We start from the raw sequence: 26713 nt of genomic DNA, 5'->3' as shown, positions 1-26713 counted from the left end.
CGGCTATAACCTCTGCCGTCAATGTTGGATAGGTCGTCATTGATCTAAAACGGTAACTCTATTTTACTGAGACATTTGTGTACAGTGAACACCTATGTGTTGTCCATTTTAGCGCCCTATTTTGTATGTTTGTTTTTTTTTCTTATTAGTTTCTGTGGAAAATATTTTAATTTTATTGAAAAGGAACAAAAGCAAAAAGGCCAATATTTGGACTTGACAATCAGGAAAAATATGCGATGCTAATTGCAGAGTAACATGTAATATTTATTAAACAAGTTCGACAAAAGTTTTTAGTATATTTCTTTAATTCAAAAAAATTTTTTACTAATCTTTTTTGATTTAATTATATAGTTTTTCTATCATTTTCATTAATTTAATAGTTTAAAACTTTTTTTTCATTTGATCATATTCAGAAAGTTTTTTTCCATTCAAAAATTTTAATTCATCTGTTTTCATTTTTGCTTTATTTTCAAATATTTTAATTTTAGATTCACTGGGTATATATTTTAGTTTGATTTTTAAAATATTTTTTTCATACGAGAATTTGTGATGAACTACAGGAAAATATTAAACATTACGAACACATTTATGAAACAAGGTCGACTTTTTAATGGGACAAATTTCATAACATAAAGGAGATATCAACTTTTAAAAAGTACGTCTTAAGTTGATCAGCTAGAGCATTTTTACCTAATGTTATAACTTTCTTTCATTAAAAAGTTGTCAAACTTGTTGTGGTTTGGTGGATGTATTATACATATCCCCCAGTCGTTAGGAAATAGGAAAAATGGATTGAATTGAGAAAGGAACGAACGAGGTTTTAAATTGAATTAAACGAACTAGAATTTATTTCGTGAAGAAACAAATTAAAGAAAATGGTACAGCATGTGTTTAGTTTGGCGTTTGTCTCTCACTGTTAACTGGTGAAAAGGAAAGGCTATTGTTGTAGAGGGAGAGAGAGAGAAAGTCAATCCAGTTCATGGAAATAGAAAGCGTGTAAGGTGTACGTACTGTCTGTTGACTCGTGCCCCACACATAGTAGCAGGTGACGTGAGGCGCGTGGACACGCGCGCCCCGAAAGGGGCCGTTTGGTCAATCGACCTCTCAGGTCGGAAGCCGAATTGAAAAGGGGAAACAGCTCAGATCTCTTGCTTTTATAGTTGTTTCCGGTGGTCTTTTGCGCATGTGTGGATTTCCTTCAAAGGGGAAGTGACGTTGCCCAGGTATGCGTAAGTGTGCATACATGTGTGTACGTTAGCGTGTGTGTGTATGCACGTGAATGTGAGTGTATGTACGTGAACGTGAATATATCTACGTGTGTGTACGTGCGCTCGTATGTTTGTGTGCTCGTACGCGTATGACAAGAAAAATGCCTTGAGATGTGAACGCATGTTTTTGTGTGAGACTAGAAAGGGCTCGCACAAACTTGTTTAATAAATATTACATTTCACTCTGCAATTTGCGTCGCATGTTTTTCATAGAATTCATTGTTAATCCCAAATGTCAGCTTCTGGTTTATTATTAATGTTTTATTTTAAATTTTTTAAATGTTTTGCGTTGGGTTTTTCGTACGAAAAAATGAAATAAAGAAGATTTTATATAATAATGAAAATAAGCGAAAATTTATTTTCTTAATTAAAGAATCGTACTAAAAACTTTTGTGACATTAATAGATGAATCCCGGATCGGATTCGATTTATTCTTTCTTTTGAATAAAAATTAATTGTTTGGAAACGATTTTAACTTGCAATGAAAAATTCAAATAAAATTCGTAAAATGTCGATAAAAAAGCAGAAAGAATTTTGTTTTGTTTTTATTTGAATATTTTAAACGCGAAAAAATTGTTGATTTGCTTGATTTTTATTTAATTGCGCGAATGATTGGCCGGGATACTCGCAGATGTTTTGGTTCATTCACGTTTAATTCGCAATTGGATATTTTCAGTTTCAGAGAAGTGCCTGGTGTCCTTCTAACAGGCGGATCTCCATTCATTTAGTTGAGAAACAATTCGTTCAAAATCACGAAAAGGAATGTTTTCACATGTCAAATTCTTTTTCAACTTGTCCTTAAAGAGAAGAAGAGGTCTACCCACACCCCGTTTACCACAGTCGGTCTCGCCGCACATTATCTTCTTTGGTATCTAGTTGTCTTCCACACGCAAGACATGTCCTGTCCAACCTAGGTGTGATTGCATCAAAAAGCTTTCAATTCTGCCAATACAGTAACGCTTGTATAGGTTCACATTAGACATTGGATTGCTTAGAGTGCAGCCACAAATTATTTGAAGGCAGTTATTTTGTGGAAGACATCAAGCTTCTGGACGTGATTGAAATAGATTGCCCATGATTCCGATCCATAAAGCAGCGACCTTAGCACAACTGCTTTATGCACAAGTACGTTAGTTCTTAAGTTAACCCCTCTACCTTCTCATAACCGATGGCGCAGTTTCCCAAAATCCCTAGTTGCTGTCGTAATTGTATCTTTTTACATCGGCATAACCACTTATCAAGGGACAAAGACTACTCAGAGACAAGGGTTAAGAGTGTACAGTAGTCAATTGGACAATATAGTAATCGTTAGTAATGGAAATTCAGTAAATTTGTTAACTTAAGTGGAACGACTCATCAAGAACTTGTTTACGTTGAACTTGAAGACAACCATATTGTAGTCAGCAGGAAAGCAGGAAAACGGAAGACAATTCCACAGGCGTGCAGTTCTAAGAAAGAAGATTTGTTCACGGAACCTACGTTTAGGTTTAGGCACAGATAAAGAGTGGGGGAATTATTGGTAGTGTTTTCAGCTAGACGAGTGTTTCTTGTGAAAGTTTGGCGAGAGAGGGGCAATAGATTGAAGCTCAATCGAACACTTGCCATGAAAATAATGATAAAGCAGAGACAAACTCGTAACATTTCATCATCAAGAGAAGCATTGGAATTCACCTTGCTACCAAATTCTCTTGTATGTATGTATATATTAGCTATAAGACGATTCCAATATGTTTACCGATTTCGATAATATTACCTTTTCGTACTAAATTCATAATTCCGATACAATTACCGAATTCGATTCTTTATAGATAAAAATATTTATAAATATATATTAGCGCTTGTACGATTGATTGAAACCGGGGATCGAAAAAACCCGGACTTTTTGGTATATAGGAACTTGAAAACAAAGTGTATATTTTACGATGCTATAAACGATTATTTTAATTGTTTTATCGTTCGTGTTTTTATTTATACTTTAATTTATTGTGTTAAAGATAAAATCATAAATATTTCCGATATTAACCTACTCATCCAAGTAATATTTTTAGATATCTCCCCTACAAGTATATTTTTGGATGTTTTCGAAAATATATGTATATACTAGCAGTCTGCCCTGGTGCCCGGTCGTAAAATACGCATAAACATTATATATTTAACACTGCAGAATTATTATTTATTATAAAAAGAAGTATCATGGGTATTAAGGGTAACGTTTAATTCCTTTTAAATAAAATGAAGTAAAAAACGGAAAGAAACTTAGGCACGTGCACGCGATTATTATGTTTCGTCTAAACACCTCTCTTCTTGCAAGTAAAAAAAAAATACTCAGCTGAGATCGATACTGAGGCCGAAAGACCATGAGTTAAGCATGGTAATTATTAAGCCAGCTTGTACACGATCTTTAAAAATGTTTTCAAACTCTATTCTAAGCATGAGGAAGCAGTAATGTGAACGATTCACGCATTCACAGTCGTGAAACAGGTGACAAATAGATAAAAAATTCGATGAACCCCACGTATCAATTTGTACCACTTAGCAGTGTCCTCACACACACGCACATACAGTCTTACTTTTAAAGGCATATAGATTATACGGCTAGTTTCGTTAATCAGAAAATTACAAAATAATAACAAATATTTAAGTCAATAATCGGAATCGAAATCGATAATTGATCGGGGATTTAGAACAAAATCTGTAATTGTATCGAAATCTGTAAAAATACTGAAATCGTCCCATCACTAATATATATGAACTGGTTTTAGAATTTTCCTCTTGGTAATATAATTTGTTGAGTTTATCCACGTAAACTAGGTGGAACATTTTTATTTTCGGACGAATGCCCCACTGACATCAAAATGGTTAATGTTATGATGCAATATCCAGAGTTTGAGCCGTTCAACTATATCGACAGTAAATCAAAATACCCGTATAATCCACACCCAACTCGAACCAATAGTTATTACGATCGCTACACGCTACACGTCACTGGTATTTACATTCTATCAACTAGCACAACTAACTCCATTATCACGCGCCTGCAAACACTTAGTTTGAAAAAAAAAAAAACACAACTTCTTTTGATTTGTGAGCCAGTTGGATATTATCTTCTTTTTAGAATAAAAAAATAGCAAATATACAAACAGGGCAGATAGATATAAAAACATTTATGTGCTTACAAAGAAAGATTTTGTCGGAGTTATTCTTCTTTTCTTTTTTCTTTTTTTTTTGCATATAATTCTGTGTCTTACCAAATCTCATGAAGCATTTTTTTCTCGAATAAATACGATTTTTCTCAAATAAATAAGATTTTTGTTTCGAATAAATAAGATTTATACTCGAATACGAAATTTTGTAAGTCGATATCTTTTATCAGTCTTGTGTTTATAAATAGAAAAAATATATTAATTTCGTCTAAAATTTAAATTCCTATTTGTTTTTTTTTTTCGTTTCCCGTTTAATTTTTATTACCACTACGATATGACAGTGTTAATTTATTGCTATTGTCCTGTGCAAACCTGATGTTGATCCAGGATACAATAATCGTTTTAATGTTTATTTGTGTTCACAGGTAGACAACGCTTATTATATTCTTCAATTTAGAATGAGTTATCTCTCATTTGTTACTATTCAAATTTTAGTGTACCCTTTCAAAGTTACATATCGTCTATGTTGACGTTTTGTTGTTATTTTTCTGGCGAAAATATATTTGGCACGATTTACTTGGGGGTTAATAAGAGTTGTCCCCTTTAGAGCTGAGATATTCTACTTCGTGATGCACAATACAGTTTTAATGTTTTACACTACACTCCCAGAGGGAGTAATTCATACCGAATACAATTATCGCTATAAAAATAACATAAAGTACAAAACTTTTAGGCGATAAACTATTAAACAATCTCAGTTCTCGTGTTAAGATTGGTCTGCGCCATATACAGACCTCAATCTTATTGGAAACGTATGGCAGTATATATGTTACGCTACGACGTCCTAGATAAATTTGCCGTTATTGTTATCGCTTATAAAATTATAAAGATTTCCGTTGATTTTTTTAATCGTAAGATGCGTCGTCACTTTGAATTAGTGTCTTTACTTTGAAGATCGTTCTCTCTTAAAAATCGCCAATATTTTATTTAGACGTAAAAAAAATAATATTTTTATTTACTTGTGTATTATTTTTTCAAACAGTAATCTACGAACATGCGTGATTCGAGGTTTCTACCATTTCTTCAAAGTTTAATATATATATATATATATATATATATATATATATAGAGAGAGAGAGAGAGAGAGAGAGAGAGAGAGAGAGAGAGAAAAACTTGTTTGTAATATACTGAGTTTTACTGGGTTCGTATAATTCAGTAAATTTTCATATACCAATAAGTTTTAAGCCAAAGAGAGATGACTTAAAATGTATGCTACAAAATTATCATATTTCATAATTGAGCATTAATATGCTTTATTAACAAAACAAAGACTTCAATAAAGGAAGATTTGAAACAATTGTAACTTACAATGAAATACACTTTTTGTTGCTATCAATTCCTTTTTTGAAATCTTGATTTTGTTAATACAATATATATATATATATATATATATATATATATATATATATATATATATATATATGCTATAATTATCCCTTTTATGGGTTGATCGTATTAAGGAGCAAATTCAAACCGCAATGCTCCTTGGGTAAACACATGAAGCTTACATGTATGGACACTGTTCAATCATTGTAATTTCGCATACCAATATTATCAGTAGTCAAATACTGTAATACTCGTTCGACTATGTGAGATTGGACCTGGAGTAAAAAGCAACTAATATATGACTCTACCTTCCGCCAAGCTCACACTGGATGTATTTTTGTGTGATTAGATAGTTGATCATAACTCTCATCATATGATATATATCTGAAGATTCTATTGTTGACACTGGTTTCCCAGATATTTTTGTAGGCAGAATAATTTCTAGAATGACATTAGTTACTTAAAGGAGGGACCACGTGGTGTTAGCCAACATAGTAAGTGAAATTGATTTTTGTGGAACAAACTGGATCAGAACTTGGGAAATTCAGATTTAAAGATTGTGTCGTTAACCATTGAATCACCTTCAACTTCCGAGAAGTTTAAGTTGTGAAAACTTGATAGTTATTTAAAAAAAAAAAGGTAAAAACTCATGGTTAAGTTTGGGCTTGGTTCTATAACGTGGCTCTTTAGGAATATTTGGTTTAAGCAGATTCTTAAGATGGCATGAACATTTGTGTTGTGCTCATAATAGTGAATATTGTACATGTACTTTACAGAATACTAGCAGGCCACTTGGCGTTGCCCGGTTGTAAAATGCGCATAAATTTATTTAATTAAAGCAGATTTCTTATCACTATATATAATAAAAGAGGCGCAGTTTTCCCCTCTGGACGAAAATACCGTATGTTTAACACACCAGATGGCACATACAAATGTATTATGTTTACACTATAAGCCATTTCCTTATTTAAGTACAGAACGATATTTTAGACACATTTATTCATATAATTAAAACTTTAAAGTTAACCCTATGAGCGACGTCATCATTATGTTGTGTTGTTTTATCATAAAGGGAACTGTGTGTGTTATATCTAATCAGTGTTAACGTCGTGTGATTGTCTAGTCGTTAGTCTATTAAAAGATATGTTCATATACCGTTGTGTGCGTGTGTGGTACATATATTTCTGAACATACCTTCGCGCATCGTTGATGTTGGTCCATCTGAGTACATCTCGTCTTGGAGGGGAGAGTGGTACTTGTTTTGGGGACGAAGATTCATTTCACTCCAAACGATGACTTCAGCGCCCCCCCCCCCAGTGAAGGGGAGGATACGTCTGTGAAGCCGTCCGTCGCCTTCTAGGTCCAAACCAAATCTCTCCGATTCAGCTAGCCTGATCACGTGACTCACACACAATCTGATCAGATGATTCTGACTTCCGGTCAACGTGTCTACAATATAATTTACACACACACTCTCTCTCTCTCTCTCTCTCTCTCTCGATCCATTCTCTAACAATTATCATCATAACCTACAGAGGAAATAGTTCCCATTTTCCCCTCTATCCGCCAAGTTCTCCCATCGCCATCCATTAACACTGTGGAGCGGTGTCTTACATTTATATCCCTTCCTACATAACTGATTTATTCAGTATTTGACGTGGCATTTACGTTCCGTTCTTCAATACTAAAATACCAATGTGTTTCCACTCTTGTTTCTCATATTCTGATTGGTTGACACGAGAACTTCCTCTATTCATGGATGTATGGAATGAAAATTTAGAATGATCAAATCATTGTATCGGCAAGGAGAGAGAAACAAAAATAGATAGAGAGAGTGTTTAGATAGAGATTGTTTAAATTACTGTATCCGCAAAGAGAATGAGAGTTTAAAAAATCGTAACGGATTGACCTCATTTCAGTAACGCGGCACGCTAGTTACTTTAAATAACGTCTCCCCACACTTTTTATCACATTCTGATTTGCTGACACGAGCCGTTCCCCAATTTATGGATTATTGGAATGAAAATATTCCCTTTAGTAAACAAGCACTATGTCAATTTACTGTCATCCATAACCAAAACATACATATAATCACATTATAAGCAACTATCGTAATCCAACAGTTTGCTTTGTTTTCTTTTTCTGTTTATTTCCATTTTTACACTTTCCATTAGAGGAATTAAATAATCGTATCGACAGAGAGAGAGAAACAGAGAGAGAGAGAGAAACAGAGAGAGAGATGATATCATTGTATCGGCAGAGGAATAGAAACATAGAGAGAGAGGAGATTAAAACAGTGTAACAGAGTGACTCATTTCAATAACGCGTCACATAAGTTCTTTTAAATAGAAATACAAGACGTTGGTTCAATCAGTAGTCGTGACCCAAGGAATAGCGTTTCCACGTTATATCCTACGTGGTACAGGTTTGCATCCAACCAAACATTTGAACAGGCTTACGTCTTACGATAAATACGTAGAACAGTTTGTACGTTTTTCTCCATTTGTGTCAGTTATTTTTATTATCGAATTCATACACCTTTATTGTTTTATTTTTATTTTGTTTTATTTTTGTAACTTCCAAATCAAACGAAAAAGCTTCATTTTGTTGGAGGTGTTTTCTATTTTTTGAGTTTTTTGGCTTTATTTTTATTTTTATTAAGGTTTTATTTTATTTTATTTTTTGTTAGGGTTACATGTGAAATAATTGAAACCAAGTATTGCGGTCATTAATAAAAAAAACTATAAAAAGATACGAAAGTGTTGTTTTATTTTCTTAGGATTCCATGTTTTCGTTCGTAAATAAATTTCGGTATTTGTGCATTTAACGAACCAGAAGTAACTCAGCATTTGCTTGGCTTTGTCCGGCGCATGAAGTCGACAACTCGGATTTTGCTGCTGTCTGAAGAAACATGGTCATCAGTCGATCAAAACGCTGCGCGCTTAGTTTGCACACGATGCGCGCAAGAAACAGACCAGAATTTCGATATGGCGATCGAGATGGCGCCGACTAGGAACCTCCAGCGCGGATGTGGTTTGCGTTCACGCCACACAATTGTGGACTGGAAGAATATATAGGCCGGGATTACTTTCTCAGGAATCTCCGGCAGATAGGAGACCTAGGCCATAAGGGCGAAATCGACGAGTCTGTCTTCAACAGCCGGAAACACAGCGTCGACAGACGTCTAACACCGGTCTGTGTCTTCGGTGGATACGCTGACCCCGCCGAAAAGGAGTTTTTTTATAACGTACCAAATAGGAATGCCGAAACCCTCCTTCCCCTAATAAGAAAAATATATTCTGCCGGGGATTCCAGTCGTATGAGAGTGTTGGAGGGCTTACAACAAAGTGGGAGGAGAGGAATATCACCATTTAACGGTGAACCACAGCCTTAACTTTTTAGATCCTGTTACACAGGCAACAACAAATCAGGTGGAGCGGATGTGGAAGGAAGCAAAGCAGCGCAATAAACGAGAATGCGGAACCAACCGGGAGCATTTGGATACATATCTGTTAAAGTTTATGCGGAGACAAAAGTTTGGTAGGCAGCCGTTTGACTCCATATTAACCCACATCCCCGAAAGCTACCCGGTTGGTAAGGAGCTTCCTAACACATTTTCTATCTTATCTCCGTCCACTTTGTCATCTGATGCCCTTCAAATATCTGAGGAAAATACGTCCTCCTGGGAAAATATGTTCCTGGCAAAAGAAAAAAAATCTCGCAGGGATTCTGGTTTAAAAAAAAAACAAAAATTCCTTGTTCCTGCCAAAAAAAAAATATCCTGGTTAAAAAAAAAGTATTTTTCCTTTCCTTTTTCTTACGATTTTTTCATTTTAAAGGAAATAGTTTAAACAAAAATATGCCTTTATTTTGCAAGCAGAAAACAATTTCAAACAATAATACTATTAATAAAAAACATAAATGAACGGTAGATTTTTGCTTTTTATTTGTTTATTTTTGGATGTTTCTACATTTTACAATTTTATTTTACAGTTATTTTGTAGTGTTGTTTTTATTTTATCGCCAACGCTCGATTTTATCCGGCTATGGACGTCATGCGCCGGACAAAGCCGATCAAATGCTGAGTTACGTCTGGTTCGTTAAATGCACAAGTATTTAAATTTAATTTTTTATAAAACTTTGAGACGAACTATTTTTAGTCGCAGAGCCCGGTAAGTAACCAGTAAACATTACCACAGCTTAAACGGATTAATGGATTTTTGTTTCTTTCGGGCTGCCTACTGCCTCCCCCCCTCGCTGTATTTTTAGATTTGTTTTTACGGCTGGTGGTTGCTCAATACCCTTAGTATACCACCTCTGTCCGCCCGTACTTGACATTCGATAGCCGTTTTATCATGAGGAGTTGGGGGTGTTTATTCCGGAAGCCCTTCGTAAGATGAGGAGGTTAGGGTTGGGGAGCTGCAGTAGCAACAACAGCAACATCAATAACAACCGTACTAAAAATGTTTCGAGGGGGGCACTCTTCCGTCGGGCAACGCTGGTTACCGGGTACTGCTAGTATATTATAAACAGCTATGCCGTAGCATTAAATGCCTTAAAAACTAAAGTAAAATAACGAAGAGAAATTGAGAGATGTGCATGCGAGTATCATGTTTTTTCTAAGCAGTTCATTCTTGTAAGTAAAACAAATACTCGAGCTGGTGTCGAAATCAAAATATAAACACAGTAAAGTACGATAACCATAAAACCAGCTAAACACAATCTAAACGAAGTAAGATAAAGAAACTGCCATGTTTCACCGCCGCGCATTCGTGATGCAGTTTAGAAATGGAGAAAAATTCAATCACCCGTACGTAACAATTTTTACTTCTTAACTGCCTTTTTTCGGATGTAAACTGATTAAAATGTTTTTCACAGGTGTGATTGTCGTTCACACCGAAAATTCGTATAGTATATTGGTATAGAAGTGTCCTCACATACGCATACACACACATTCTCACTTTTTCAGATAGACTAACAATTCAGCTCGGCTTTGCTCGGGACATATCTACTGTTCATAATTTGATGTGCATATATATATATATATATATATATATATATATATATATATATATATATATATATATTAATGTTAGACACATGTCCAGGTAACCTACATGTAAAATTTCGAGTATTTTGACCCAAAATCGGCGGAGGTTTTTGTTAGTGTCTGCAAAGGTCAACTCTTTCAACTTTGACCTCTTGCAAGACAAAGTTTCGCCCATAAACTTATTAAAAAGATTGCTGCGTGTCTGAATACCAATTTTTACGTTTAGACCCAAACTTAGTTGAATGCTTTTTATTTTGTATATATATATATATATATATATATATATATATATATATATATATAGGGAGAGTGCTAAAAATTCATGTTTGTTGTAACATGTTCATCTTTAATTCTACGCTAGTATTCAAAATGGAGAAACTGTGTATAAATAAATTTCATCATCATAGTGAAATGAAATTAATCATCTAATAATAAACCATGACAAAGAATACTTAGTTAATTAACGATCGTTTTCTAAAGGAAATGTGCAAAGTAGTTTACCCTTATGATATCTTTCGCATATTTATGACTGACTGTATTGAGTAAGAGTATTGAGTGGCTCATTTAATATTTAAATAGAAGTGGACGTTTAATATCACTGTCGACGCAATAGAAAAAAACTCAACTTTATAAGTATATAGATTGTCTTTTTTGGCATTTTAAGTCTAGAATTACCAAACGATGGAGACCCGTGAATGCAATGTGACAGTGTATAAATGATAATGCTTAGTCAAACATTATTCAAATTTTGCTTTCAATGTTAAAATACTCGTAATGCCGTTTATACTCCCCGTATGGATCTCTATAATACGATGTTTGACCGCTTTTATTATGTTGCCAGCTTTGTACGTCGTAACAAGTTCAATTATCATATACGTTGTCTTCAATAAGTTTCCAGACTTTTTTTGTTCAAGCATTTAAATTGTCGTAGACTCTTGAAAATTTAGTATGTTATTGCTATACATCTTATGAGATGACTGATTAATTTTTATGATTTCGAGTTCAAATGAACAGCTACAGCAGGAATTAAAATACACGCTACTAAAGCTTGATTAGCACAGCTGATGAATTTAAAAATGCGATTTGGACGTGAGGACACTTTAAAAGAATTATATCTAATAAAATTATGATTTACGCTTGGAAAAATGCCAGAGAAACGTGAGGAATGCTTAGGGTTGCTCTTGCATCACAAGCATTAGTTTTTAAGTATAGTCAGGTTCCTAATGTAATTTTGTGGGAACTTTTTGGAGATTTGCTAACCTATACATTTTTGGAAAGGTTTTGGTCTCAGGAATCAGAAAATCAATGAAAATACCAGATGCGTATATGGCGGCCATGTTGGATTTACAAAATGACCGCCGTAAGATGTACGTTTAGTAATATCTCGGCTTCTAAATAAGCTGGAACACTGATTTTACCTGCTAAACTTACATTTTAAGGGCCAAGGAAACCAATGGTGGCGGTTATAAAATTTTTGCCAGATGTGTACATGGCGGCCATATTTGAATTTACAAAATTGTGCCATTAGGAACCTGACTATAGCATAAGTGATTCAAGGGAGGCAGGATGTCTGTGATGGATGGTGAAAGGTGGGGGAAAAGTAAGCAAATCAAAACGCCAAAACTGATTGGCCAAATAAAGAGTTTCATTAATAAGGACCGTAGTTTGTCTATAGAGACAATATGTTCACAGATTGAGGGAACCGTACACAAATTATTCCCCAGTAACTGAAGATACAGATGGTTTACAGGAATGCACCAGTTCACAACTTCGTCCTTATCACAGACTATTTGACCAAAATGGGCATAAAGACAGTTTCTCACGCTCCATATAATCCAGACGTTGTTCTCTTTGACTTTTGATCATTCCCTAAGCCCACTTTAGAGACTGTTATGAAATAATCGAGGAGATAAAAGAGGCTGTTACGAGGGCCATTGACACGCTCACACAAGAGAACTTCAATGTGGCCTTCAAGAAGTTGTTAGATCAAGTGTGTACTATCAATAAAAGTGCTCATAGGAAAATGTCTGGAAATTTATATAAGGTACCTCATACATACGGAATCGATCTCGTAAAGATTGTCAAAGTTAATAGTGCAAATCATGCTATGAATCGAGCAGAGTTTGAACTTGCCACATACAATAAGTCAATGTACGTTCATGCCAGCTCTTTTACTACCAACCTCTAGTAATGCATGACATATGCAGAGAATTGGATTGTTATGGTCGGTCAGTTATAATTACGGTATACCAAAATATAATTTCCGTTACGTATTTTTTCGGTTAGTATTCTTGACTTCACAAATTGCTTCTTCATTATTGAAAACAGATTCAGTTTTAATCTAATCGTCTGCTACATTGTTTTGGGAATATCTTTTCGAGTTCGCTAAACAATTTTCTGGCGGTTTACGGAATTGATATAAACCTGTTTATGAGAATTTAGGCAGTGTTATTATTGCGCTAATACTTCAGGAAAATTCAGCTTTAATTCGCCCATAGACTGCGTTAAAACTTGAGTAAATTTACGATTTTATTTCGTTTCTTTATACACGTTTTGTAGGATTTTCTCGCATCATATTGGACCAACCATTTTTTTTTATATAATCATGTCGATACACGGTTTTAAGTCAGTTGCAATATTTATTTTTAAAATTTTGACGTTTTCCTTTCGATATATTTGTTATTTTTACTGTTTTTCGTTGAGGCATATTAGATATGCATATAAATAATTCAGTAGATGTACATATGTCTGCGTAAATATTATACCATAAAACTCTTAAAATACTTAGCACGTTACACTGAAATTAAAACAAAAAATTAGCACTAAAACGTAATCATACACAAAGGATGGTTTACAATGAGTGAAAGTTTGTCTTGGATGAATAACGCCTACATAATTATGTCGGCAAGTTGAAATAGAACTGTTCATTTAAAGTTGCCGATATATTTGTATAAGTTTTTCGCATACATGAATTCATTTATAGCTGAAAGTGATGTAATTTTAAATATTTCTCATCTATTTGGAAATAGCTCAAAGGATAGGGAACATGGATGGAGCGCTAAATGTTTCGGTATCGATTCTAGCAGAATGCACCCAATCATTTTTGTAACTTTTGAAGCCAGTGCCCTTTATCTCTCTCTCTCTCTCTCTCTCTCTCTCGCTATATATATAGATAATATAAAAATTTCATTTACACACACACACATATATATATACAATATATATAGATATATATCATATATATATAAATAAATAAATATATATATATATATACATATATATATATATATAAGGGGTATTGTCTGTGCGTGCGTGTGTACATTTCCCTGGGAAATTACTTTGTCAATTTTAAGTCTACTGACTCGAGATTTGACATGAGAAGTATTTAGATTTGGAAACAAATTTTTAGTCAGTTTTCGGCTAGAAATCTGGCTGTAAGAGGTAAAATTCAAGTATTTGACCTTTGAAAACCCTACAAAACTCATCCGTCAATTTTGGGTCTAACACTTGAAACTTTAGATGTAGGTTACGTGGACATGGATCAAATTCTAAACTTGATTTGGGACCAAAACAATACATGTTAAAGAATAAAAATTAGTGTCCAAGTTTAAAACGATGTGACCTCTCTGCCAATTTCTGGTCTAAACATTCGAAATTTTACATAAAGTGTATTCAGATATAGGGCAAGATTTTAATCGGTTTTTGGCCGGGAATTTGGCTTCCAAGGTTTAACAGTTTAAAATATTTGACCTTTGCAGTCTCTAGCAAACTATTCAGTAAAATTTGGGTCTAAACATTTGAAAGGTTACATAAATGGGATACAGACATTCAGCAAGCATTTTAATCAATTTTTGGGTGCAAATTTTGCTACCAAGAGGTAAAAGTTGATAGATGACACGTTCGCCAATTTTGGGTCTAAACACTTGAAATTTTAGATGTAGGTTACCAGGACACAAGTCAATCTATATATATATATATATATATATATATATATATATATATATATATATATATGTATGTATACATATATATATGTATGTATATATATATATACATGCACATAAAGTTTACAGTACATGGAGCGCGAGCTAAGCTGGACTATAGTACTAGTTTATATATATATATATATATATATATATATATATATATATATATATATATATATATAAAGCGAAATGCGTGTTAGTGTGCATTTTTCTGTGTGTCCGCCAAAGGCTTTTTCGAACGGAGTTACTCGGAGTTTTACTATATCATAGAACTTTTTATATTCTCCTTAGATTATTATATCGAAGATTTACGAAAGGAAACGACGTCGTAAATATATTTTATTTCAGCGACTTTTAACTTTCAAAATTCGCGCTGCGAATTTGTATTTTCTTCTCCTACTATGAAGTGAGATTTGACCTTGAAAACCATACGTTTACATTCAAACACTTGCGCTTTTAAACGTTTATTTCCGGCTGCTCTCAAGTTTCTGCCTGCATAACGTAATGGTAAGCCATTAAAGGCTTAATCTAAAGGCTTAGTTTTCGAGCCACCTCCCTCCTAAATATTTTTCGCTGTTTTTGTTTTGTTTGTTATTCCGGTAGTTTTTAACAAGTTTAACATAGTTTTTTAATATTTAAACAGCCTTATTACTTAGCTTAATATTGAGTTTCCATTTTGTTTTGACTTACCCCCAACACACACACACCTCCAAACACCCGGGCGACGCCGGGAACCCCCGCTAGTATATTAAATTAAAATATTAGAATACTAAAGCTATCAGGACCACATGTTTATATATATATATATATATATATATATATATATATATATATATATATTATAAATGGAAATTTTTAATTAGAGTATGCAAATTCACAACAAAATGTATTTAAAACAGGGGATAAAAAATAAATGGTATTAGCAGTAGTAGTCGGAAAACGGTTAGTGGGTGCGAAGCTGTTTATGCTCAGTAGAGAGGGAGGAAGCGTCTAGTTTTGAGGCGAGGGCAACGTCAGAAAGGGGAAGGGGAGTATGTATGTATATGTGTAGGCATTATGCGTATATGTATGTATATGTATATATGTATAATATTTAATAAAGAATTCGATTTGTAATAATCATGCATGAAGTAAAATATATTTTACTATTGAGAAAGGCCAGTCGTTACCCTACCCCGATAGTAGCAATTAAAATAAAATAATATATCAAAGTACAGAGAAAACAAGAGAGAGAAATCAACACTTTAACGTGATTTGGTGTTCGCGTGTATAGTGAGACGGACAGACGGCGGGACTAACTTGCCCGACTTATTCGAATATGAGTTTTTCAGAGAGACACTAGCAGTAGAGAGAAGATCCAAAAGAAATCATCTTAGAAACATGAAAATACATCCTTGGTTTATTTAATGCATTTGATTAGGCAAGCTAATCTACATAAATAATAAACTAGATGTGTGTATGCGTGTGTTACAAAATGGATTGTGAGAGAGAGAGAGATAGAGAGAGAGAGAGGTGAGTAAACGTGGAGTGTAGACACGTTTACCAGAACCGAGGGTCAGCTGACCAGATTACGTATGAGTGACGTGGTCAGGTTGGCTAGATCTGAGAGACTGGATTTGGGCTTTGAAGAAGACGGACGGCTTAATACCTGTTCCCTCCCCTTCACTGGGAGTGGGGGACGCTAACGTGTTCAAAGCAAGCAAGATTCACTTCCATATTCTGTGTCGACATTTGGAAGGAAAATAAAAAACTATAAAACACATTCATTGTCTTGGAGTGATAAATCTTCGTCTAACAGGTACCAGTCTCCCGCTCAAGAGAAGATGAATTCCAGATGGATCACATCGACGACACATGAAGTAAGGTATGTCGAAGAAAATGCATGTAACACACACACACAACCGCATATGAAACTAGACGATCATACGCACACGGAATTCTTTCATGTTGTACACCAAACGTCAATTTGGTGCCCCTCTATGATAACCCTAGTGATAACTTCAATGATAACGCTATGTAACACGTGTGTGTTAGTATGTAAATATATATCCGATCAACTCCAAAGCAACTAATCACATAGATTATCATGAAAATTTAATCATTAACTAACGACGGCTTATAACAAGTATTTTTTAATGGATGAATAACGCGTACAAAAATATGTTAACAATAATAGCAAGTTAACGAGTAAAAAGTTCATTTAAACTTACCGATACATCTTTATTAGTTCTGCGCATGCGCAATTTCAATCATAGGTAGAATGGCTTAATTTAATGTTTTTTTTATCTAACTATCAAGTAAGTTCAAAGAGTGGGAAACGCGGCTAGAGCGCTTCATGTTTTAGTTTAGACTCTAGATGATAGCACCGAAATCATATTTAAATCTATTAAAACCAGTTCTATATACATATTTTTAAAGAATTGGCTCTTAATAAGAAAAACAAAATCTGTTTGAAGCAAAAAATGTTTAACCGTATTTTATAACCTGGCGATACCCCTGCTAGTATAGTTTTGACATTAAATATTGGACTAGGATGGACACACCCAACCTTTGATATTCTCGTGGGATACTCTGACTTTGCTTAAGCCACAGACTTATTTGTTGAAATAATTCAAGCTCGTATTTAAATTTATTCTAGAAAAGTTTGATAGAGAAAACGCACGTAGTTATTTATAGAGCTGTAATAATACCATTAAGAAGCTACACACCTGGTCAATTACTTCGGTCTTACCATAACTATAGACCCTGATGGGAAAACATCAAATTTTTTAGACGTCGCTCTAAACTTAATTTCAGAATTATACTATAATTCTAACCTATCTCTGTTCTATGTCCATAAACTTTCAGCCCCTGCAATTCGATTATAACATTCATAGATCCTCCATTTCCAAACAGAATATTAAAGCTATCAGGACCACATGTTAATGTTGATTAGCATCTATCATTCTATATCCCCACTTAAATTTATTTAAACTTAAATCCATCACTCAGTTAACATTTTCTAGCCCCCCTCCTCTACAAGTCATTAGAGACAAGTATATTTCATTCGTCCCATTTTAACAAGATATACATAAGTTTAAATGTCCTACATTTTTTGTCCATAGCTTATATTTTAGCAATTTTAACAGTTCCTTAATACGCAGATTATTTCTCAATATTATCTTTACTTAAAAACAGTTATATATTTTACCTATTTATATATCTTTCTAATCTATTTATCTATTTATCTTTTACCGATTTCCTCCCTGTTTCAAACAATCTTTCTCTTACAACAATAACCAAAAGCGTGATAGTCTAACACCTCTCCCTTGCTTTAATCTCATAATTTTCTCTCCCGTTTATTTTAAGTTTCATTCTTTCGCTCTTTTCCGATTTACAATGGCCATGGAATGTTATTTTGTCAACTGTCCTGCTCAAAACTTAGATATCTACTTTTTAACTCCTTTCCCTTTGAACCCAATATTTAAAAAAACAAAAAGATTTCATATGCTTCTCTGGATTGGATTTTACTCCCGCATTTCGCTGCAGAATTTTCTGCTGGGACTTTTTGTTTTTCTCTAACTCCGGATATTTTAAGAGATTCTAAAGGATATCTTACGGGACTCTTTTAAGCTCATTACTCGCTCCACCTATTGCGAAATTTTGAATATCACTGGATATTTACAACCATATATAATATATATGCTGAGTAATAACTTCATTTTATCAATAAACTTTTACTTTTTTTCCATTTTACTCGATTATTTTCAAAAGTTGAGCTAACAAGCACAATTTGATGCTTATCTATGCATATCTTTGGCTAACATTTTTCCTTTGAAGAAAAGAGCTTGTCTGTGAAACTCCCTGGAATAGGGAATATTTTACCTTTAATTTGTATTCTTTGTTTTGATTTAAATATTGTAAATTTAATTCTACAATATCCTAATTCCCTCTACTTTTATACACACACACACACATATATATATATATATATTATAATATAAAGCTGACTGTGTGTGTGTGTGTGTGTGTGTGTGTGTGTGTGTGTGTGTGTGTGTGTGTGTGTGTGTGTGGTAACGAATAGGCTCCTATATGGAGGACTATTAAAAAAAACTGATTGTAGATAATGATAGAAGATGTATCGAGACACAGGAATGCGTATTTTTGATCTTGCAGAACAGTGGTTCATTAAAATTGTGGGGTATGCGTACGCGCCTGGTCCACAAATTATGGAAATAAAAAATAAAAATAAAAAAAACGTTTACAAGTGTTTTTGATATAGATGTACATAAGAATACTTTGATAATTATATTTTAAGTTAAATAGGGATGGTACGATAAAATTGTGGGGTCTGCGTTCGCGTCTGGTCTCCATAGAATGAAAATAGTCACAAACTTTAATAAAGACTTTTCATATCTATCTGCGTAAGTATACTTTGATAATTATATTTCAGTTTGAAGAAATATGGTATAATAAAATTATGGGGTGTTCGTTCGCGCCTGACCTCCATAGAATGGAAATATGTCACAAAGTTTAACAAGGTTTTTTTTTTATATAGATCCACAGAATATTGTTATAAGTGTTTCAGTGTGAACAGATATGGTGCAATAAATTATGGCGTTTATCTATTTTATTTTTACTTTCATCATATTTAGCTTTGGTTTTGATACCCCCAAATTCAAAGCTATTTCTTTACAACCCTTCCTTTTCATAACCTTTCATACTTTCATAAATCATAGTTCATATTATGTAGGCTGTTTTTGAACCCAATCAACGTCTGGTACTTTTGCTAGTATATATATATATATATATATATATATATATATATATATATATATATATATATATATATATATATATATAATAAAGGCTCGATAACCAACAAAAATACATAACCAATTATATACGGATTGCCTTCAATTATTATTGGTATTTTTATTAATAGTACGCACATGACACTCTAATCTTTTTCGAAACAATTTACTCTGACTTCAATGCAATTGTTGTACCGTTCAAACAGTTTCTGGAAGGTGCCATTGAAGGTCTCTTGTGTAAACGTGTCAATGATCCTCTTCACAGCCTTATTCATCTCCTCAATTGTCTCATAACGATAGCCTATGAGCCTAGATTATAACAGAAAGTCACATGATTTTCTTGATGGATTTCTTCGATCTGGCATTCTTGGGTTGGGGAGCGCCAGCATGCTTCCACTGAGAACTTTGTCTCTTGATTTCTGGGTCATAGCGGTAGATGCAGCTTTCGTCATAGACCACCAGAGCATCAAGAACTGCGGGATTTGGATTGATTAGCTCGACCATCGTTGTGACGAATTGTGTGTACATTTGCCACCCTGACATCAGATTGTGCACTTATTACCTCTATAGATACAGGACGGTCATTATCCATGAAATTCTTGATTCCGCCGTTCAACTTTGGTGTTCTGACTTCTTTACTTCTCCCAAACCTCTAATCACACCTCATAGACTCCCTGTCGTCCTTACATCCTCAACGCTCTGATCCCCATCTGGCATCAATTGTGATGGATGGCTCTCGTCTGGGTGAGGCCCCGTGTTTTGACAAGCTTCTGGGTTTGACCTTTACTCCTGATCTGAAATGGAACACGTACATCAAGTCTGTTGCCAAGGTGGCTGGAAAGATGGTGGGATCCTTCTACCGCCCCAGAAGATATCTCACTACTGATGCAATTCTCTATCTATATAAAAGCCAATTACGTCCAAGGATGGAATACCGTTGCCATGTCTTGGCAGGAGCTGCTAAAAACAGCCCACCCTGCCTTGACAGAGTACAAAATAGACTTCGTGGCTTAGTGGGGATGTCCTTTTCTCTACCCTGCAAACTCTCTCCCACAGAAGAGACGTTGCGAGCCTATCCTTGTTTTATCGTTATTTCCATGGCAGGTGCTCGTCTTAACTCCAATCTCTGGTCTCTCCTCGCCAATCTTTCACGAAAAACACCCGTCTAGCTGAATCCACTGTGAAAAATTTCCCCCACTCTATATCTGGGCCTAAATCAAAACGCGGATTCCATGAACAAAGCTTCTTTCTTAGAACTGCACGCCTGTGGAACTCTGTTCCGTCTGCCTGCTTCCCACCGGACTACAACTTGGATGTGTTCAAGTCCAACGTTAACAAATTCCTAATGAACCGCCCCTTAAGTAAACACTTTATCAAATCTCCACACTAACGTAATGTACTTGCAATAACCCTTATCCCTGAGTGGCTTCCGGGCCTTGATAAGTGGTGATCACTGTGTAAAAAACAAATGTCTTATGCTACTCAAAAACCGATGATCGATTCATACAAGATGGTCAAAAAGCAGTCTGAAGCATTCCATACGTTGTTGTGAGATTTTTCCAAGTTTAAACCAGGAATGTTATTGCATATTGTTCTTCTAAAGCGTCTTCCCGTGCAGATTACATTTGTGAAATTCACCAGCTGTGACAATTAGGCTTTAGTAGGGTGTATTCCAATTCCTGCTGTGGCTGTTTGTTTGAACCTGAAATTATAAACGTTTATCAGTTATCTCATAAAATGAATAGCAATAAAATACTGAATTTTTTAGCGTCTACGACAATTTAATATGCCTGTACACAATAGACTTGAAACATTTGTAAAGAACCCTTTATCAGCTGCATATCTAAAGAATGTTATTGAAAAGTTGATATTTTAGTTGTTATGTGATATATATATATATGTGTGTGTGTGAGTGTATGTTTGTGCGTGTGTGTGTGTGTACTTTCTTTTGTATGAAGTCGGCACACATTATCGTAAAGAATGCATAACCAATTACGCACCTCAATAAGATTGCAAGGAGTAATACCACCATCCAAATTACCTGTAATAGCCAATCTGCATTTCTTACGATTCAAAAAGGCATTTTCTTTTCCTATTTCACAGTTTATTGGTTGAGCTACTTTCACGCTTATCGCCTCGGCTACGGCGGTTAGGGTTTCGCCCTTTTTAAAACTCAATTCTGTACAACGTTTATTGTTAAATCATAAACTTACTGTTCCGAAGATTAGCAGAAAGAAAAGAGAGAAAGAAGAAATGTGTCTTTACCATCATTCTGTGTCCAGCAATGTATGCGACTTATGTCACGCCATGTGAATGAAACGAACATGTTTCTTACGTACGTATGTAGTTCTTGAAAATAAACGGATGAAGCTGAAATAAAATAATGCAGTGTGAATAAGAAAAATGTCTCCCAATTACATTCGTTCTCGTCTGTTGTGTTCGCTGATGCAAGGTCAGATATGGCATTAAGTTTGAAGTACAGCAATTCGGATGGTCCGCTCGTTATATATTTCAACAAACTTATATATATATATATATATATATATATATATATATATATATATATATATATATATAAGTTTGTTGAAATATATATATATATATATATATATATATATATATATATATATATATATATATATATATAAAGAGAGAGAGAGAGAGAGAGACGCTCCCGTCGATTTCGACGTGTGAAGTTCTTGAAATTTCGTCTATTTAATCATTTCCATGAATCACTAATGGCATTTCAATCCAGCTAATGATCTACAACGAAGTCCACAAACAGTGCAGGAGTGTGGGGGGTTGTTGGAGTATATGGATGAGACTACAAACGATATATTATTATTCTCCCTATTTTGCTGAGTTTGCTGAAGATAATTCTGCATTACGAAAAATGGCATTGAAGTATGTAGACATCTATTTATTACAATAAATCACAGCGTCTTCCAGAGCAGCAAAGTTTATTTCAGCACCTACGGTATTTTTTTTTAATGTCTTTATACCGGCAATATAATACATACGAGAATACACACACACACACACACACACACACACACACACACACACATATATATATATATATATATGTGTGTGTGTGTGTGTGTGTGTGTGTGTGTGTGTGTGTATATAGTTCCCCCAAACAACGTCAATGATTTTATTTATTTCGTTCCTGATGAATCGCTAGGTATCATATTCTCATTATGTTACCTAGCATTTCATCTATTCTTCTAGTTATAAGGAATAGGCTTGGAAATACCTTGGTATAAAGAGTCCCCTTTATCCCTAAACTAGTTTATTAATCAATTATTATTTATTTATAATTTTTTATTATTATTAATTTATTAAATAAATGAATCACTCTATATATACCAATATATAGTTTTTGTGAGTTCATTTTCCACCCTTATTGTCTCATATATATATATATATATATATATATATATATATATATATATATATATATATATATATATATATATATATAAAGAGAGTTGAATTAAAAGTGGGTCAATTTAGCTCTTATGCGTAGATCATCGTATAACGATTTGATCACTGTCTGTCTGACGTAATGAACATTTAAATTAAAATGTTTAAAATTCAACGCTATTTCACACGGTTAATGGTAGCCGAATGGATCCGGCCTCCGCTAATCGAGCCAGAAATGTCTCGTGTCGCGGGGTTCGAATCGTTCGACTGGTAGTAATCGTGATACCCTGCACTGAAGAATCCCGAAAGGATGAAACACTAGTGTCTGTAGGTATTTAATTATTATAGTAAAAAAAATAATTATGACAGCCCCTTTAAGAAATTCGTTTCTTATCGTTGAGCACTTTCAGTTGAATTAAAAGTCGGTCAATTTAGCTCTTATGCGTAGATCATCGTATAACGATTTGATCACTGTCTGTCTGACGTAATGAACATTTAAACTAAAATGTTTAAAATTCAACGCTATTTCACACGGTTAATGGTAGCCGAATGGATACGGCCTCCGCTAATCGAGCCAGAGATGTCGCGGGGTTCGAATCGTTCGACTGGTAGTAATCGTGACACCCTGCACTGAAGAATCCCGAAAGGATGAAACACTAGTGTCTGTAGGTGTTTATTTATTATAGTAAAAAAATAATTATATATACATATATATATTTGTATGTATGTATACATACACTTATATATACATATATATGTATATATATATATATGTGTGTGTGTGTGTAGATATATTATTTATATAAAGATTTATCTAGATATAAGAGTATATAGTATTTATTTGGAATTCATTCATGTGGTGAGTTTTATTTATATGAATTTATTAATTGTGGACGATTATTGTCATCTTTATTAGTTGTTGTTTCACGACGTTTCGGCTAACTATTCCTCTGGCCTTCGTCGGGTGGTAACCACGACCGATAGGTATTTCGAATCTCCTAACTGCATTATCAGCAATCACTGGAATCCGTAGTTGTTGTCGTCTCACCACGTTTTGACCAAAACGTCGTGAAACAACAACTAGTAAAGATGAGAATAACAGTCCGCAGTAAATAAATTAATATAGATATAAGAAGTTCAAAATATTTGGGTGAGCATTACCTAGAATTAAATTATAGATAAGATTATATAAATAAAGGTACTTATGAATTCATTAGTCAGTTAAATTAGGAAAAAACATTAATGGAAAGAGGGTTTATAAACAATTTTTATACGCATAAATTGTGACACCTACTGCATCTTAACAACACAAAAATAAATAATGATAATAAAAATTTTAAATGTACAATAAACTTTAAACAACAAACTGCATTCCAATTCTATTCCAATTGTAACTGTCAATCACCCATACATTTCCGACTTGATAAGAATTGCATATATTATAGGCAACGAACTCCTGCCTCATCTTATCAAATGCAATTTATATGATACTGACCCACTGACCAGTAATTACAAAACTACATTGCCCCCCTATAATCTGCTTCTTAAACCACATTTACGAACTCCTCAGATTCCCGCTTTTGGCATATCATTACAATACATAATTCACACTAACCTTCTCCTACTACTAACTCACCTGAACTCCTTTATGTAACCTCTTAGAGTACACATTATATCGCATCGTCTGCGTTTTCCATTAAAACACACATCTTTAATTTCATCTCGATTTGCGCTAGTAACACATCTAAAGCAAAGTCTGTTCTTACTATAAAAACCATCAATATTAACAACATTAATTATTTTTTAATTGACTTTATTAAAAAAATATGTATGTCTAAAACGCATCATCTTAATAGTGATACCTATGCAACGCTGCGGCAACCACTATAGTTATACAACTTAGAAGACTCATTGTCATCATTTCATAGAACGGAATTATTGCCCAATTTAGGCACAAGATGAAATGTAAGTATAGACATTTCATGAACTCAACCGATAGGTCCACTCCTCAAATTAGGAATTATCCTCTAGTTCTCTATGATCATCTCAGCTTTCTTAGAACTGCACGCCTGTGGAATCGTCTTCCGTTTTCCTGCCTTCCAGCTGACTACAATCTGATTGTCTTCAAGTTCAACATAAACAAGTTCTTGATGAGTCGTTCCACTTATGTTAAAAAATTTACCGAATTTCCATTACTAACCATTACTATATTGTGCAATTGAATACTGTACACTCTTAACCCTTATCCTCGAGTGGTATCTTGGCGTTGATAAGTGGTGATACCTATGTAAAAGAAAAAGCCATAAACATTATATCTACTCATATTAAAAAAAAAATTATGTCCCCTTACCTCTATCTTTTTTGTAACCCCCTGTATACTTGCATTTTGCCCCGAAAATTCCTTAATTTCTTTCCGGATATCAATAGCGTATAAACGTTATCCTATTTAAGCGCATTAATCTTGTAAATCCTATTTAAGTTTTCCTATTACCTAATAGTATTAGACACTTAACTTTTATTTTTCCCACCATGCTCCAATTTTATATCCATCTGAACAAACCTTCCCTTTATATTAACTTGAATGATCGCATCCTAATATTATATAAACTTTTAATAATGTAACTTGACCAAACCCGATCTAACATTTTTCAATTAACTTAATTTCATCCGACCGATAGATTCTACTTCCGTCACTCTCATATATATATATATGCTTTGCCCATGTATTCTCCCTATTGGAGCACCATATTTAAGCATTGTGCTTTGATTTTTACTACATTGTTGTAATACTCTCCACTGAAACAAACTCCCATTAAATTTTAAACACTATAGAATTTTTAAATATCTCTCCGCACATTCCACATTTATTCGGTCACCTCGCTGGTGATTACTACTTTTCCATTTCTCACATGGGCTTATTCTTTTATAACTAAATTCTCTCTCAAAGCCTAATAACCCTGCGGAGATTTTAAGATTCTCGCTAAATAAGATCTCCAGTCCCGCTCCACCCTCGGCCCTTATGCACATACAAGCACATTCTATAGAGAGCCCATTTGCAACTCCTCATACATATACCCTCCAAGCCCCCACCAAAAAGTGGAAATCGACAAAGCCTAATTCCTGTTAGTGAAAGGCTCCCTCACTTCTTAGTCTGCAATTACCCTTTACACATTCTTCACTGCCTCTAGCTTTCTTCCCCCTCGTCCCTGACTCTCTCTCTCCCCCCCTCTCTCTCTCTCTCTCTTAGAATTGTTTTATAATTTCTTTCTGTTCAGTCATTATTTTTTCTCGCTTCCAGCCAAGAATAGGTTGATTTTATATCGTATAGCAATATACATATTTCACATTAGACTCTGAGACGATATTCCATCGCTACACTGGAAGTTTTTTTGCAACCAAATTCTGAATTTATATCCTAATTATTTCACCTGACCCTTACTTACTAATGGATATTGCCTATGAAGTGACTTGGACCTGTGTCTGAACCAGACGTCTTCCTCAATTTCTCTCTGCATATGATGATATTAAGGCTCAAAGCACCCGAGACAGGTATAAGTTATGATTCAAGTATAAAGACAACATCCGGTAGACACCAGGCAATTACAGCAGATAAATAAGAAAAGAAGACCTGATTGTTGATATCGGAGGAATACTTGTCCCA

Source organism: Euprymna scolopes, chromosome 12 (genome assembly GCF_053919585.1).
Source record: "Euprymna scolopes isolate OS-2025 chromosome 12, ASM5391958v1, whole genome shotgun sequence".
Taxonomy (NCBI): Eukaryota; Metazoa; Mollusca; class Cephalopoda; order Sepiida; family Sepiolidae; genus Euprymna; species Euprymna scolopes.
The sequence above is the reverse complement of the archived record's forward strand: the minus strand, read 5'-3'. Positions refer to the sequence as shown.